This window comes from Ciconia boyciana, chromosome 5 (genome assembly GCF_034638445.1).
Source record: "Ciconia boyciana chromosome 5, ASM3463844v1, whole genome shotgun sequence".
NCBI classification, from domain to species: domain Eukaryota; kingdom Metazoa; phylum Chordata; class Aves; order Ciconiiformes; family Ciconiidae; genus Ciconia; species Ciconia boyciana.
This window is the reverse complement of record NC_132938.1, coordinates 74,038,509-74,053,524: the sequence shown is the minus strand read 5'-3', so window position 1 is coordinate 74,053,524 and position 15,016 is coordinate 74,038,509. Positions and strand designations below refer to the sequence as shown.

The window sequence follows — 15,016 nt, the reverse complement described above, 5'->3', positions numbered from 1 at the left end:
TTGAACCATCTGCTACTGGGTATTCTCTCAGCTTTTACTACTTCCCTCTTCAAGTCACTCCAGAATTTATTGTACACCTTGCCCTTGCCTGCTGACTCTGCTGTGGGGTCAGTGGTTGGCCAACATATGCAAGGGGCTGTTAAACACAGTACAATGGAGACAAATCTCCTCAGACCAGCAGTAAAAATGGTGCACAATCAGGATTTGTATTAAAAAAAGATTCTCACCTTCCTTTTATTTCAGCAACTTGGATCATGATTTATTTGTATTTATGCTAGAAATAATATATATCCAGATGAAGTGTTGATCTTTCAGTGTAACTGCTGGGTCAACTGTATTATTAAGTCTTTTCTCTGAAACATGGTACTATAAACGTGCCCTGATTTTATATAATTGTTCCTCTTTTATAAAACGCAAGTTAATTCTATTTGTCATTGTCTCGTGTAAAACTCCCCTCATTCTAACTATGTGTCATCCCTTTCCTTTTGTACTGAGAAAACATACTCCATGAACTGTCTGATTCATTCAACAGTTACTAGTTCTCAGTGTTTCTATGGTGCTGGTGCAATAGTTTCTTTAGTGACTCCTTCTCTTGAGTCCTAGAATACTATAAGAGGATAGTATTTGAACAGGTAATTCTGGCAAACAATTGTTGATTATTCTTTTCAGAGAAAAGTGAAAAGCCACATGAAGTAGTGAAGCTTTCAAATTTTCATCACTGTACTGTACTGGGAACAGGGCCCTGCAATTCCTTACCAAATATCCTGTTTGAATCTGGCAGCAAAAGACCATCATTAGAGAGGAGCAGTGAAGGTGTGACAGCACCTTGGGCAAGCTACCAAGTGCATGCAAAGGTCAGCTAGTGGATGAGAGAGGAGTGCAAGAATTCAATGAAAGGAGGAAAATGCCAGTGACGTTTTCATTAAGAAAACCACTGAATACATGGAACAAGTCTGACATTTACTTATACAGTGGTAGAAATCACTACACTGTGTGTACTGCATGTTTTCCTGTTCAGTCAGCCTATTGTACAGCTGTGATAAAGGGGACTGTAATCATTTCACAAAAGCGGTGACACAAAATTGTTCATTGGCTCAGCTTTTTCTCCATTATATGAAATATATTATAACTGGCCATGTAAGTCAATTTCTTTCATTATGCCTCTTTCCACCTCTACACATATCATGGCTGTAATCATTCCTTTTAAAATGATTTCTCAGATGCTGCTCCTTTCTGTACAAATCGCCCACCTTTCCTCTATCTTTCTCTTAAACAGGTATGTTCACTAAGTTACTGTAACTGGGCATCATACATTATAAAGTCTGGGTTTAGTTATATAGCTAGAAAATTTCACTGTAATGCTGCTTAATGAGAGGAGTCATTCATTGGGCCTGAGTGCCTGGTAAATCCATCATGGACCACGATGGGGTGCATTTCTGCATATAGCAGTTTAATATGCACATGGAAGAGTTGCCTCTCCATTGGACTTGTCCAAATTACATCACTTTGGCAATATAAAGAGGTCATAAAAGGGTAAAACAGCCTTTGGAAATACTCCTCACTTTGGAGGTGTTCTGGGGTTACAGGCAGGCCCAGAATGGTCAATTATCTGGCTCTTCTGGACAGGTGGATGGCTCATATGGGACGCTCACAGCCAGAATATGAATTAGAGTAGCTTTAAACTTTCTCTAATTGATGCCAGGAGTTCAACAGGTTCCCAGGCAACCTGAAAATACAAGGAATACCAAGATGATTCAGAAAGTTTGGTAGTGAATTTCTCCCTCTGGAACCAAGTAACAAAATTCATACCGAGTTTGAGGGTGGCAGAGTGGGAGGCCAGATTTAATGCTTGGCATTTAATCTTCTTGGAAGATGCTTGTAGCACTGAGCCAACTATCCTGGGGGTATGACACATGGCCTGTTGTCACGAATCCTGATTTAGGATCCTGCCAACTACACCGATTTGTCGTGAATGAGTGGTTTAGATTGCTTAAAAAATCACCATCAAAGGTATTAGCAAAAGCGGTTTTAATATGATGTTGTAAAAGTGCGACTTAACAAAGTTCGATGGCAAGGTTCACTCTATTAATTACTGCATGGAAGAAACATACACAGGAAATTTGGGTTACACTCGAGTTAGAATGATTCATAAAGAGACCGGGGATCCAAAAGGGTACGGAGGACCCTCCCGTTGAGTCACCAGGTTCAGAGTAGACCCCCGTGCTTTGTAAACTCCTGATGGAGCTTAGGTGCGGCTAGGTCCAATCTGAGTCTCAGGCTTGGACAACAGTTTACATCTAAGGGATTATATATGCAAAATTTATCAATTCAGCATGCAATCAAAGTTACCAAGACAAAATCAAAGTTACCATACTACAAGGTTATCCGCTATATCGGTCGCTTACCAAAGATCTGCTGTTGGTAAAAGGTCTCTCTGCCTCAAGGAGCAACCTGGAGAGGTGTCCCAGCTCAAGGGCAGATCACCGCCGTGCAGCCACGCTGCCTGGCAGGGAGAGCTCAAAGAAGGCTCACTTTGGCTGTCATATTTATAGATAAAGTGGTTGGCTCGTAGTCAAATTACATGCGATAGAAAAGGTATGCATGAGGCTCCTTGTACCCGCAACTTTCTTTGTTCCTTGGTAAATGAGTCTTGGAAAAGCCACCCACTGTTCATGCGTTAACTGCATGATGGGTGTTCCAAGCTCATAGGCATCGATGCTCACTGTGTCACTCTGCTCCTTTGTGGCTTCTCAGAGAACAGGTCGGGACCAGAGGAGTTCTTGGCCTGGCCATGGCTCAGGCCTTTACCTCCTTTGGAGCCTGTACCAAACTCCTGCTAGTTTGGTTAAGAGGTTGAGTGCATCCATCACACCTGTTTATTTCAATTTCATATCCTGTAAGTTTCATTCCTTCTGCTGTTTCTTTGTCTGCATTGGAAGGTCCATTTGCACAAAGAATGGTATTAAAATTAATGTCCATCTCAAGACATAAAACGGTGCTTCAAACAGTGATCAGTTATATTTTACCACACACTGATGGAATGCGCTGTAATACTGCCTTTTCACAGACCGCCAAAAAGGGATACAAGAGGAACGTTGGTGCTGCAGCACTAATCTTTGGCTATCGTTGTGAAATTATCACTGCAAAGGGGGAGACAAGTCAAACGGAGATGTTCAGCGAAAGGATAGTTGTGACCACTTAGCATGGTCTGCACTCCTCCTTGCTATCAGTTGTGACCACTTAGCATGGTCTGCACTCCTCCTTGCTATCAACAGTCCACCCCAGCCCCAGCATGCTCCCCACTCAGCCAACGGCCGTGGCAGCGTAGTAGCAGCGGTGCTCCCACAAATCCTCTTTGGCTCTTGGGGCAAGGGAGTGGTAACATGCAGTTGGGGAAAAGTGGTGCCTTAAATTTTTCCAGCTGTTCCTACAGTCATGTGTGTAAGCATGTAAGAAGGTCACGCAAGGAGACACTAGTATTTGAAAATGCTCTGGAAGGGAGAAAAGGGGAATCCTTGTTGATTGCAGGCTCCTTACTCAGACCTTGAAGGAGGGACATGTTTCCATCCGGGATCTTGACTCTTCCCAAAGACTCAGTAGGTTGACCACTTGCAATGTAAAGCCAAGAAGTGTCAGAGCGTTACCTACACTCTTGGTCAAATCAGCTCTCTCAGTGGCCCTTGGGACCCTGTTTGCTGATCATCCATGGTACATACCTGGTAGTTTACTTGCAGGCTTTCTTTTGGAGTACACCAGCCAGTTCCTTTCAAAATAAAACCTAGATGTGGTTTGGTGGGTAGCTCACTCCAGGCACAGCTCATTTTCAAATGTATGTAAGACCTTGGGATCTTTGTTTACACGGTCTTCTCACACTGTCTTGGCAAACCTTGCACCCTAAAATATCTTCATACGTCATGTGCTATACCCACAGCACACAATATAGACTCTTGGCACCATGTTAAAAAAAACCTTTCTGGCAGGTTATGTTAAGGTCATTATTTTGGGTATTTTGAACAGCAAAAACAACCCCCTTTTTTCAGGGTGGATATTGAAGCAGCAAATGGGGCCAGAGAGATTAAGGCCAAGCACAGCACAGTGTGGGCTGCAGTACACTTTGGACATAGTTAATCCTTTACTGATGGAGTTGAACCCCAAGGAAATGTAGATGCAAGCTCGCTGTACCAGGCTGTCTGAAGCCAGAGAATGTTTTTCGTAGTGTAGATGTAGCCTTTATCTTCTTATAAGTGTTACCAAGCAAGGCCAAGGTCATCAAAAAGGTCTGTTTGGGGGCTGACAGTAGATAGAGGAGTTTCTGAGTTCTAGCCACAAAAACTCTTTTTTCTGAGAGTTGTTTCTTTTCATCTTTCCTTTCATGGCATCAGTTTAGTTTACCTCCAAGAAAAAAATAAGAGGGTATACAAAAGGATATGGCCTTATTATTTTATAAATGATAAAAAGACTGAGGAATATGGGAGAAAAGTTCCATATTTCGGACTTTATCCTTCAGATAAAATTCAAGTCCATACTGATAATTTACTGAATCTGATATTTCTGGTAAAAAGATCACAGAATGAAGAAATGAATCATTCTATTCTTCTCAGTGTAGGATGGGCTTAACAGGTGCCACTGGTGGGGCATTTACTAATATTCAATTCCATGAGCTACAGTCTAGCCCAAGCAGGGCTTTCTAACTTACTCCACTGTAGTCCTATGGGCAGAGCCCCCTCCATAGGTACGGGACTATAGTCCATGTAGTCAGAAAGGAAATAGCGTCGTCAATCAGACCCACTGTCAGTATAACAAAAAGGAGATCTGTCAGAAAAAAGTTACTTACTGACATTGTTTCTTTTGTTCTCCTGGGCAATACAACAGTAATAGATTGATAATAATCAAATTATCTGTCTCCTAAGGAACTACATTTGTAAACAAATACATTTCCTGTATTTGCAGATGCAATAAACCAAAACCAAATGATATACTGAGGTAAAAGACATATTCTAGGATGTATTTCTACCAGTCCTACTGCTCCAGAAATTATGTTTTTAGAGTCTGTCTTTTGCTTCTGTTCCTCCATAGTTGAAATGTCTTCTGTTTCATTTACTTTCCTATTTTCAGCAGTTTCTGTGACAATGTCACATAGTCATTTCTGTTAAATGATCATAATTGTTAGCTTGAGCTTGTTAGGTGTTTAACAAATGTATAACCTACCAAAATTAACAATAGATTGTGAAAAACTGAACAATGCATTTATTCTTATTTCTGTATGCTTTGAAAAAATGTGCTGTAACTAACCATTTTCAGTTAAAACATGAACACTTAAAAAAAAAAGGAGAGGGGAGCTGAATTTAATATTCATAATACAACAACTGGGAATGAATGCAATACATATAATATACTTTTAAAAAGCTAGATGCCTGTTACAATATGAGACTTTTGCACTCATGATATTTTTGTTACAAAAGTAGTTTCATTTGTAATAATTGAAGTACATGAGTTGCAGCTAGTATGCATGTATACATTTTTATAGTTTATATTTTTGTTATAAACCTATAATCAGAAAGTCAAAATGCCTGAAGTGTTGAAATAACCATTCTAACTGATTCAGGAAAGTCCTGGTGATGGTGACTAGGTACCATGGTTAGAGTCATATTATAACTAAGAGCAAGACAGGTAATTTGAGGAGGCAGAAGATTTCTCAATGTGACAAAATGCCTACTGCAGGTAGCAAGTGGGCTTTGAAGAAATTCCAGTTGCTGCTGGAAGAGGCTAAGTTGCATCTTGAAAAGATAATAATAAATAATATCCAGTAAGTTTTAATCATGGGCAATTTAAAATAGTTTTTTTAGCCAAGGTCATACTTGTAATATGTGATGAGAAATGTTAAATGGAGAAGCTTTATACCAACAAGCGTGTTTTGTTTCAGAAATATATTTCTTTTCTGAGGCTGTCAAACCTTTCCAAATGGGAAATAATCACCCAATACTAATTACTACAAAAAATGAAATAACCCAGCATTAAAATGCTGTTTTATCTGGTAGAGCTCGTCCCTAAACAGATAAAACAGTTAGGGTGGTGCTTGAAACCGAGTTACTGTCCAGATTGTGCAGCTCGCTGTCTGATTTCCCTGAGCTTTTTAAAGAGATGTATCTCTTTGGTATAGATCCCCGTGGTCTACTTACAGAGAAATTTCATTACCATGCTGTGTGGTCCTCACGGTGCTGAAAGTAAAATATTGGATTGACAGGCACTCTTTGTGGAGGAGGGCTTATTGATGATGGAAAGACTGATTCAATCTCTAATCCTGAAGAACGACCTGCCACCTGGAGTGATAGTATACAGATGGGTGCAATCTAAACTCTCTTTCCGCCTCAAGTTGCATTTGGCTGTAGATTAACAATGTGATTCCATATAATGAAGATGGTTGTTTGGTGCAGTGGCAATTTTCCATTACTGACATGCAATGTCAACAGTTCTGACAAAGCTATAAGGACAATGTTTAAATGTGCTACATCTGGCTGGGACGGTTGCCAGGTTATTAACAGCCCCATTAAAATTACCTGCAGAGATCTGCTTTGGTAGAAGAGAACATAGAGCACTGTTTCCCCTGCAACTATCTATGCAGGCATAATAACAGTCCGGTAGCACACACTTGGAATAATACAGTGTTATAGTAGTGGTAGCAGCTTTTTTACAGTTTTATTTTGGTGAGGGAATATTTTATAGCTTTAGTTGTATTGGATCTAATTCCTGTGGCCTCACTCAGGCAAATATCCCGTTGAAGTCAATGACAATTTCACCTTAGGGTGGAGTTACATCAGTAGGTCTTGATACTATTAATGATATTTCCCATAAAAATACTCTGAAGGTATACACATACATATAAACATTTTTTAAAGCGATATATGAATGTCAGTTTAATTATCCTTTTTTTTTCCTTTCCTCTTGAATGACTGTGTAACACTCCCAGTGAAGCGTATATAATATGAAAGGGTTTTAAGGCATTTTTCTGAAGTAAGACTAAAGGGCCATGCTGTCCCAGAGGACACTGCAGAAGGCACAGCACATTTTCTGATGAGAATCCCCCATTCCTTTCAAATGCAGAGGGAGCACTTGCCAGTATAATGATAAATGGGCTTGTGATCCCAGCTCTCTATAAGCAATTTTTAGTCCAAGTTGAAGCATTCCCTCTAAGTTCAGTACTGGAATGCTGGAGAAGGTTCTCGCACCCTCTCTCTTACCAATCCGTATAGTGTCTGCCATATTTTACTTCCAAGTTGTGTCTCTTCATGTATCTCCAAAGGATCCCTGCATGCTGAATAATCCAGCAGCTGCCTGCTTCTCATCCATATAGCTTGCGAACAAAAGTCCACGGCTTGTGGTGAGGTTACCTGGGAGTGCCTGGCGGTGCGCTGCCTCTCCGGGTGTGCTCGGGAGGGCTATGCTGGGGACAACCTAGAAATACCGACTACACCTCAGCCTGCCTTTGAACGCTTCCTGACCATGTTGGCAGCAAGTGTGATCTTCAGGATGACTTCAGGGTTAGTTCATAATGTGCAATGAGAAAAGGAGCCCAAATGTGGTCATCTTAGCTTATTATGGGTATGTGATCAATGGTGTCAATAAAAAACGGGGGGCATTTCACATCTGATTACAGTTCTTTTCCTTGGGATGCTGTAGTGAGTAAATTCATTTCTTTGCAGCCTGAAGAAAAATACAAGTCTTTGAGTGCTTTTGTGTCAGAGTGCACAGGCTTTAGTCTGTTCAGCTGCCTGAACAAGTGGAAGAATTTTCAAAAATTTGGGGCAGTGCAAAGGGCTCTTGACATTTATTACATGTGGAACTTTCCACATGTGGCAGAAATAGAAGACTAAGTTTAGAACGAGCAATATGACTTAATGTCTGTTATGCCATATGTTTTTCCTGCTGCTGCTGTACCAGAGAAAAGGGATGTGGAATAACCTGACCTCATTCTGACCGTGGCTGTGTTTGTAACTCCTTGGGGCTGTTACAGCCACATGAAGAATTCTCATTCTGCTGCACCACAGAATAGGCAGATAAAATACACATCTATGACAGGACCTGGAGCAAAGGGAGTACAGTTTTGCACCTGAATTCCACATACAAGTCTGCCATGGATACTCTGAAACATATATTACCTCTTATTTAAAATTAAGTATTTTTTTAAGTACCTGTGTAGCTCTTGGACTACCGTGATACGAGTCATAGCAATATACATGTTATGCATATGTTTTGCAGGTCATAAGAATGAGTCATACATGTACAGAGTAGGTGACATGAAGAGTTCTGTGCAAAGACAAAGGGTAATATATATATAAATTTCGATTTGACTTGGAGCTTGGTCTATGTCATGTAATGGATGATCTGTGCTTTAGAAGTAAGAAATGAAAACCCGTGAAGGCTAGTCATTTCATAGTGTTCAGTGACACTCAGATTCACGCTTTCACCCATCTTATTGTCTGGTGGTAGCGCAAAAGTAGAAACACAAGAGTGCGTTCTGAACTATCAGGCTTGGGAGAGGGAAGGTCATTCTCACAACTGAGCTTTCTCAATTTGTCGTATGTTTTATTCATATACTGAGATAGAGGTAGGTCTTGCAATCCAGCTTAGGAGAAGAAAGGGCTAAGAAAAATAACGAAAGAATGTAGTAAAAAATCTAGCTTTCCCACCTGTGGTGAGAAGTTCCAGTGACTGAACATCCAACTGTGCTCTGTGCACAGAGTATTGATTTAAAGAGGCACCATCCAGTTGAAATGATGGGCTAGTTCCATAGCGAGTATGCAAAGATCTGTTTTTACATGACTTCGTGGGACTTGTATCAGTCTATACTAACAATTTAGCCTCATACTTTTAAATATCTTTTACTTAGACTGTGTTGGAACTAACAAATTACATTATTTAAACTGAAAAAGGAAAGAAAAATGTTAGGCTGCTATTTTTGCTATAACTACCACTAATTTGCTCATTTAAAAATTGAAATAGTCAATTATAGTCTATTTCACTTTCAGATCCCACTATTTTGAGTAGGTTTTTTTTTTATCTTTTCTAAAACTAGAAGTAAGTACTTTACCTTCTCATGGAGAAGGAGGAATCATCCATATCCATCTCAAGTATATTTCAATTAACTGTATTTTTATGAAACTCATTTGTATAGAAATTAATATTTGAGACAGATCTGATTAAATGGTGTCTCTAGGGACAGATATATAAACCAGAGTATTGCAAACTCAGTTTGGTTTTTCTTGTAGAGAATCTGAGGTTGTCTTAGAATATTCACCCTAAATGATGTGGTTACATTAGTTGCCTGGTAATACTGTACTGGATAGATAAAATAGTACCTGTGTTTAGATACTACTCATAGTAATGGGTATATAAGATGGATGGTACCGGTCCTATTAGTACACTGGCTATCTACAGGCAGATAATTCCTTTCTTTTAAAATTAATACAGTCTCTATTTTTCATAGTAGGTCAGACATCATTTTCATTTCTTTTTCTATCCCTTCTCAGACGCTGATAACTAATGATGGCTCTCTTACATTTCAGGGTCCTATTGTAGTTTCAGCTGTCTTTTCGATCTTTCTTCTTCAATGAGTTTGACTCTTTGAGCTCTCTTTGCCATTTTCCATCACTTTTTGTTACTTAGCTTTTATTTAGCTTTGCACCTTTCCTCATCTTGCTCCTTTTCATTGACATGACTGTTTTTATTTGTACTTCTGGATCAGTTACCTCACTTACAGTCTTGGTCATTGTCTCTGCTTGATGTGGGACTTACCTGACCCTTCTTTTCTTCATGATCTACTAGCTGCAAATTTCTCTTCTTTAATAATCAGCTTAATTGGCTTACATCACCCTGTCTGTTGAGCTCTGTCTTTTGTCATACTTCTACAACCTCTAATTTATCTACATAAGACCTTTCATTTGATTTTCTTACCTTCTACTCTAGGATTATGTTTATACTCGTGGCTAAGCCAGGTAATGGGCTAAAGCCAAAGCTCATCACAGTCTGGATCCACAGATCAATATGGCCAGTAAGATGCAAGCGTCCCTGTATTTAGTAGTCACACACTGCCTAAAAATCCTTGCTTTCCTTGTAGCAAGTGGTGCCTAAACCCTCTAGAAAAGGTTATCTGAAGTCTCCTCAAGAGCAGACGGGGTATCTAGTCGCAGCCACTCAGGGAGAGCTGTGTTCTTCCAACCTATAGGACTGTCATCTTCTTGGGCTGGCACTACAGCGTTGAGTAAGCCTGACTTTTAGGGTTGCCTAAAGACAATGCCTTGGTATGTGTTTGCAAAATGGGCCAAGACTTCTAGAATACTTTGTCTAAGTATTGTACCATCTGAGGTATCTTCTCTTCCCCTGTATATCGATTGTGACAGCCTTTGAACTACAGAGAATTACAGAAGAAACCCCCTCCCTTCCAGCCCTGAAACGGAGACCAGGTAGAAATCTTGCTCAGCATGTTTTTTTATCACCAGTTTGCCTTATTTCTCCCTGATTCCTCTGCCTGTTTTTCTCAGTAGCTGTTCTGACATCTTCCTTGCTTTGCTCTTGCCTTCTGTTTCCTTCCTCTCTTCCTTTTTTCCCTTCAGATATTTCATGGTCTCTTGTCATCCTTATAAAAAAATCTCATTTCACCTTTCCAGCCACCACATGGCAAGTATCAGGCTTGGATATGTAAAGTCTTTATGATGTTATTACAAGAATAAATGTTCTCAGGACTTGTGTTGTTATGTAATTTCCAGATGTTGATTGGAAGAAAAATACTACACGTAATGATGGGTCCCAGACATATTTTTGCATAGGTTTGCTTACCAGATCATGGCACAACCAGTCCAGTTTGTGAAAGTAATGAGCATGTTGTTGAAGATCAGTCATTGAAAATGCACCGCACAAAGAACTGTCAAACAACTTTGATTGCCTGATTAAGAATTCTATTAAATGGGATGTTAAGAAATGAGTCCATTGCTTCACTTTAAAGACATGCAAAAAAATAGATATTTAGGAAACCAGTTGGTGAAGTAAACTGAAAATACTTGTTTGCATATCCAGAAATTATTTCTATGTAAACAGAAAAGCTAGTAGTATGACCCTCAGGATTCATAGATAAATAATAACTTAAAAGGGACCGTTAGGGCAATATCTGAAAGGGAAAGCTAGACTAACAGGCAAAGACAGCCACATCATGGAGGTTAGCAACTGTAGGGATTAAGTGAGAACTGTTAATGTCTAATCTGTGTTAGACTTAATAAAGGAAATTTAGATCTTAAAGGCCTTGAGGAACTCTAGAGTGGAGATTCAAAGGAGGTTTCTAGCAGTCCAAGATTCTGGAGTAGTCATTCAGTGATAACAGGGAGAAAATTCCTACTGAATTTTAAGATAGGTTTTGATGATCCTCCTTTTATTCTTGTATACAACATCCACTTACCTTCTTTAACACTTTTCCAGATAACCCATATCTGTCTTCTACGTAGCTAGTCTTTGAAATTAAGGCCCCAAACTTGCCTATCACAGTTTATGTTCACTGGACGTCAGGTACTCTTATTTTTCCATTTAACACTTGAGAAAGAGCAAAGCAAAAAGTAAAACTAAACACATGGCAGGCAAGCAATGAATACAAGTTAGGAAGGAATTTATTTTCAACTGAAAGGTACGTATATTGGAACAACAGTTTTCGTGAACTGCTTCCTTCCCCAGTGTGATCTCAACCCTGCTGTGATTCATGTTTCCTGGGATTCCTCCTCCTTTTCTATTGTTTGTCTAGCATTAAGTCCACAGCTGAGCAATTCTCTATCCCCAAGGTTTGTATTTGCAATGAGAGATATGGGCACCGAACTCCATGCTGCTAGAATTCTGTTATTACCATCTATATTTCAGTCACTTTTCAAAACATAATATAGATTCAGCACCTGTCTTTTTTGTTCCAGATGTCCACCATAGTAGGGTTTAGACCTCCCAAGGTCAAACTCAGATTCATCTACCCATGCCTCTGGAGCATCATCTAAGACATCCAAGGTCAATGTCCCTAGATTGCCATCTAGACAGCTTCTCAGTGTTAATATGTTATGATGTGTCAAGTATATTTCTGCATAGGACTTCAGTGTGGGCTACATGATATCTGGCTGTCCCAAGAGTAATTTTGACAAGAATTCAGTACATGATAAAACTACATTCTTTACCAAATGCACTTATCTATAATGGATTTAGCAATTCAGGACAGAAAAATATAACTTCTGCTTTTAGCGCTTTACTTCTCTGAATAGATAGGAAAATTTTGCTCCTACTTCTGAGTCTATTTCTGTTCCTCTCCCATGCTTTCTTGGTCCCTGGAGAAGGCCTTTTTGCCTTAGGTCTTAACACAGTCTTACCTTTCCCATGCCCTTGTTCTGTTTTAGCTGCATTCAGTATGCTGGCTTAGGTCTACCTCTTCTTCACAGGTGCACCTCTCTTTTCCCTGACATCTCCTCTTACATGTCCATCAGCAGTTTCAGCATCTTCCCTGTCATTCAGTCTTACAACTCCTATGTCAATTTTGACACTCTCTTCCCTCTTTCCAGAGCAAGTTGTCGCTCCATCGTGTCACTTTTCTCTGTCTAACTCCATCTTCCCTCTTTTACTTCCATGACTGGAACTGTTGTTCAGGATTTAGTCTTCTTTTTTTGAAGCACTGCAGGTCTAATGCCAGCTTGGATCCCCTGCATTTGTCCCAAGAGTATCCAGGGGACCCCTCTCACCCCTGGCACTGCTTGGCATCCTTACACTGCATGGTTTTTGTCTCCCACAGCTTTCAAATTTCTTGTGTTTCAAGGGAAGTTGTTGCACTATGGGACTGAAAACTGGCAGCACAGGCAGAGGCACTCGACTCTTTACTAAATCTGTTGTGCAGGCACAGTAAACCCAGCAAGCTTTTATTGTCCAAGAAATACATGCAGGTTAAGTGCTCTCACTGAATCATCTGAATCAGTGTGCATCACTGGCTGGGTGTTTTCATCCATTCTGCAGGCAACGGGATACTTTATGGGATCATCTGATCAGCTCCTCTGACTAGGAAGAGTTTTGTGCTGTTCTCTGCTCTTGACTTAGGCAGAGGATTACTTGAGTTTTTTACGTGTTTTGAGGTTTTCATGTCTTCAAAAACCTGTCACACATAAGTAGGATGTTTCATTGGGGGGGTAAACATTGGTTACTGACATAAATGTTATTTCTGATACTCATGATGGAGAGGTTCAGTGTTTGTGGTATACTAGTGTAATGCTGCAATTAGCAATATGGGACAATGTGATACTGTGCTGCAGCTGTGGCCTGAAACAGTGAAGGTATCTGCTCCCCCCTAGTTATTTCTACCATTGTTAGAATATTTGACCAGCAGCTGCTGTTCACTCCAGCTAGTAATTCTCCACGTAATGCATGCATAGTCAACATAAGCCTATTTACAATCAAACTGTCTCTTTATAGTGAGATTTTATACTAGCTCCATGACTGTACTTCCCAAGCGTCACAGTACCTAATGTAACATTAGCTTCTATGACACAGTCCAAAACTCAGAAACACCAAACTTTTGTTTATTAAATTGTTTCAGAAACTTGCCGTTGACGAAAGCTTTCACAAAAAGTGTCTGTTCCAGTTCTGTAAGGTGCAGCCTTCCAAAATTGACTTCTTGTTGGTCTTAGAATATATTAAATTACTGTTCATCCTTATTTGACTGATTTAAAAGGTTGAGAACTACAAGATTATGGATGTTCTATTTTTTCCCATGTCTCTTCTTTATTGCCTTTTTTCTTTGTTATCTTTCCTCTTCTTAAAGTCTTAGTGTAATCCTCACCCCCTTCTACAGGGAACTAAATACAAACAGTTCCCTTGACAGTAGTTAGTATAGGGCTCCATAAAGAGCTGGCACAAAATTAAAGAAGCAGGGAAATTTCCAGTAAAAATATTGCATAAGCTATGCATATACATAGAATATGTTTGCAGCATAATTATGAATGTGTCACTCCCTTGGTACAACTTCAGTAAAGTAGCCTGAGATATTTATTATCAATAACTAAAAGTTAACTTCAGTTAAGACCCCTTTATCTTTTTATGTCCTCTCTTTATTTTTCTGTTTCTCTGTGTGTATAAGTGTTCCACTCTTTCCTGTCATTCATTTCTAGGGAGGGTCACCTCTCTGCTGCTAGTTGAGAGGTGGTGATGCACTGATAAAGACTAAATAGCAATGTTCACAACAGTGAATCACTTGAAAATCAAGGGACTGTCTTCAAGATAAAGCGCATCTGTGAATCCGGTTAGGTATGTTAGGTATGTTGGTTGTTATGAGGATCAGGGTCTAGTGATGGAGGTGTTCCTGGCACCTGTGATACTGAGACTCAACAGTGAAAGAATGCACACATGTATGTCGGGGCACCACTGCCCGCATCTAAGTGTGGGTTTATAGGAATACCGTACAATTTCCTAAGTTAGGAATGAGAACACACATGATGTACAATACTGCTGCATGACAAATGAATATGCAATGCACCTAAAACTCTTGTACCTATTTTTTGCATACTTGGCCTCTTTCCTGGGGTTTACTCTGACATTTCAAATGTAACTGCTCAAGTATCATCTTAAATATGAAGTCTTTGTCAGCTAGGGCTGTCTGGCAAACAGGAAATTTGCTTCCTGGACATTTTAGTTGGAAATTCAGTTTATTTCTCTTCTTTAAATGTTCGTAGTTAAAAAACCATATTCACTGGGGAGAGATGCATATTTAAACTGCCACAGTCCCATTTGCTGTGGCACTTCCTACGTATGTAGGAGACAATAGTGCCAATTCCTTCTCTCCTTGTTTCCAGCCATGGTCTTGGGGCTTATCAGCTGCTGTTCTCGTATAACAACCCCAGCTGAGAACATGTAGAGAGCCACAGCACCGGCTTCACAAGAGGTTTGTAAATTTGAATTTCTCCATTTTCTTCATGAGTTCCTAGGTCACCAAGATTTCAGTCTCGATTTTGGGTCTTCT

The 15,016-nt window shown here is 39.8% G+C and overlaps 1 long non-coding RNA gene across 1 annotated transcript in view; it reads left to right on the top strand.

The window, feature by feature from the left end:
* LOC140652066 (uncharacterized) overlaps window positions 1–15,016 on the top strand; it is a 135,527-nt gene that overhangs the window by 69,972 nt on the left and 50,539 nt on the right. The window lies entirely within an intron of this gene.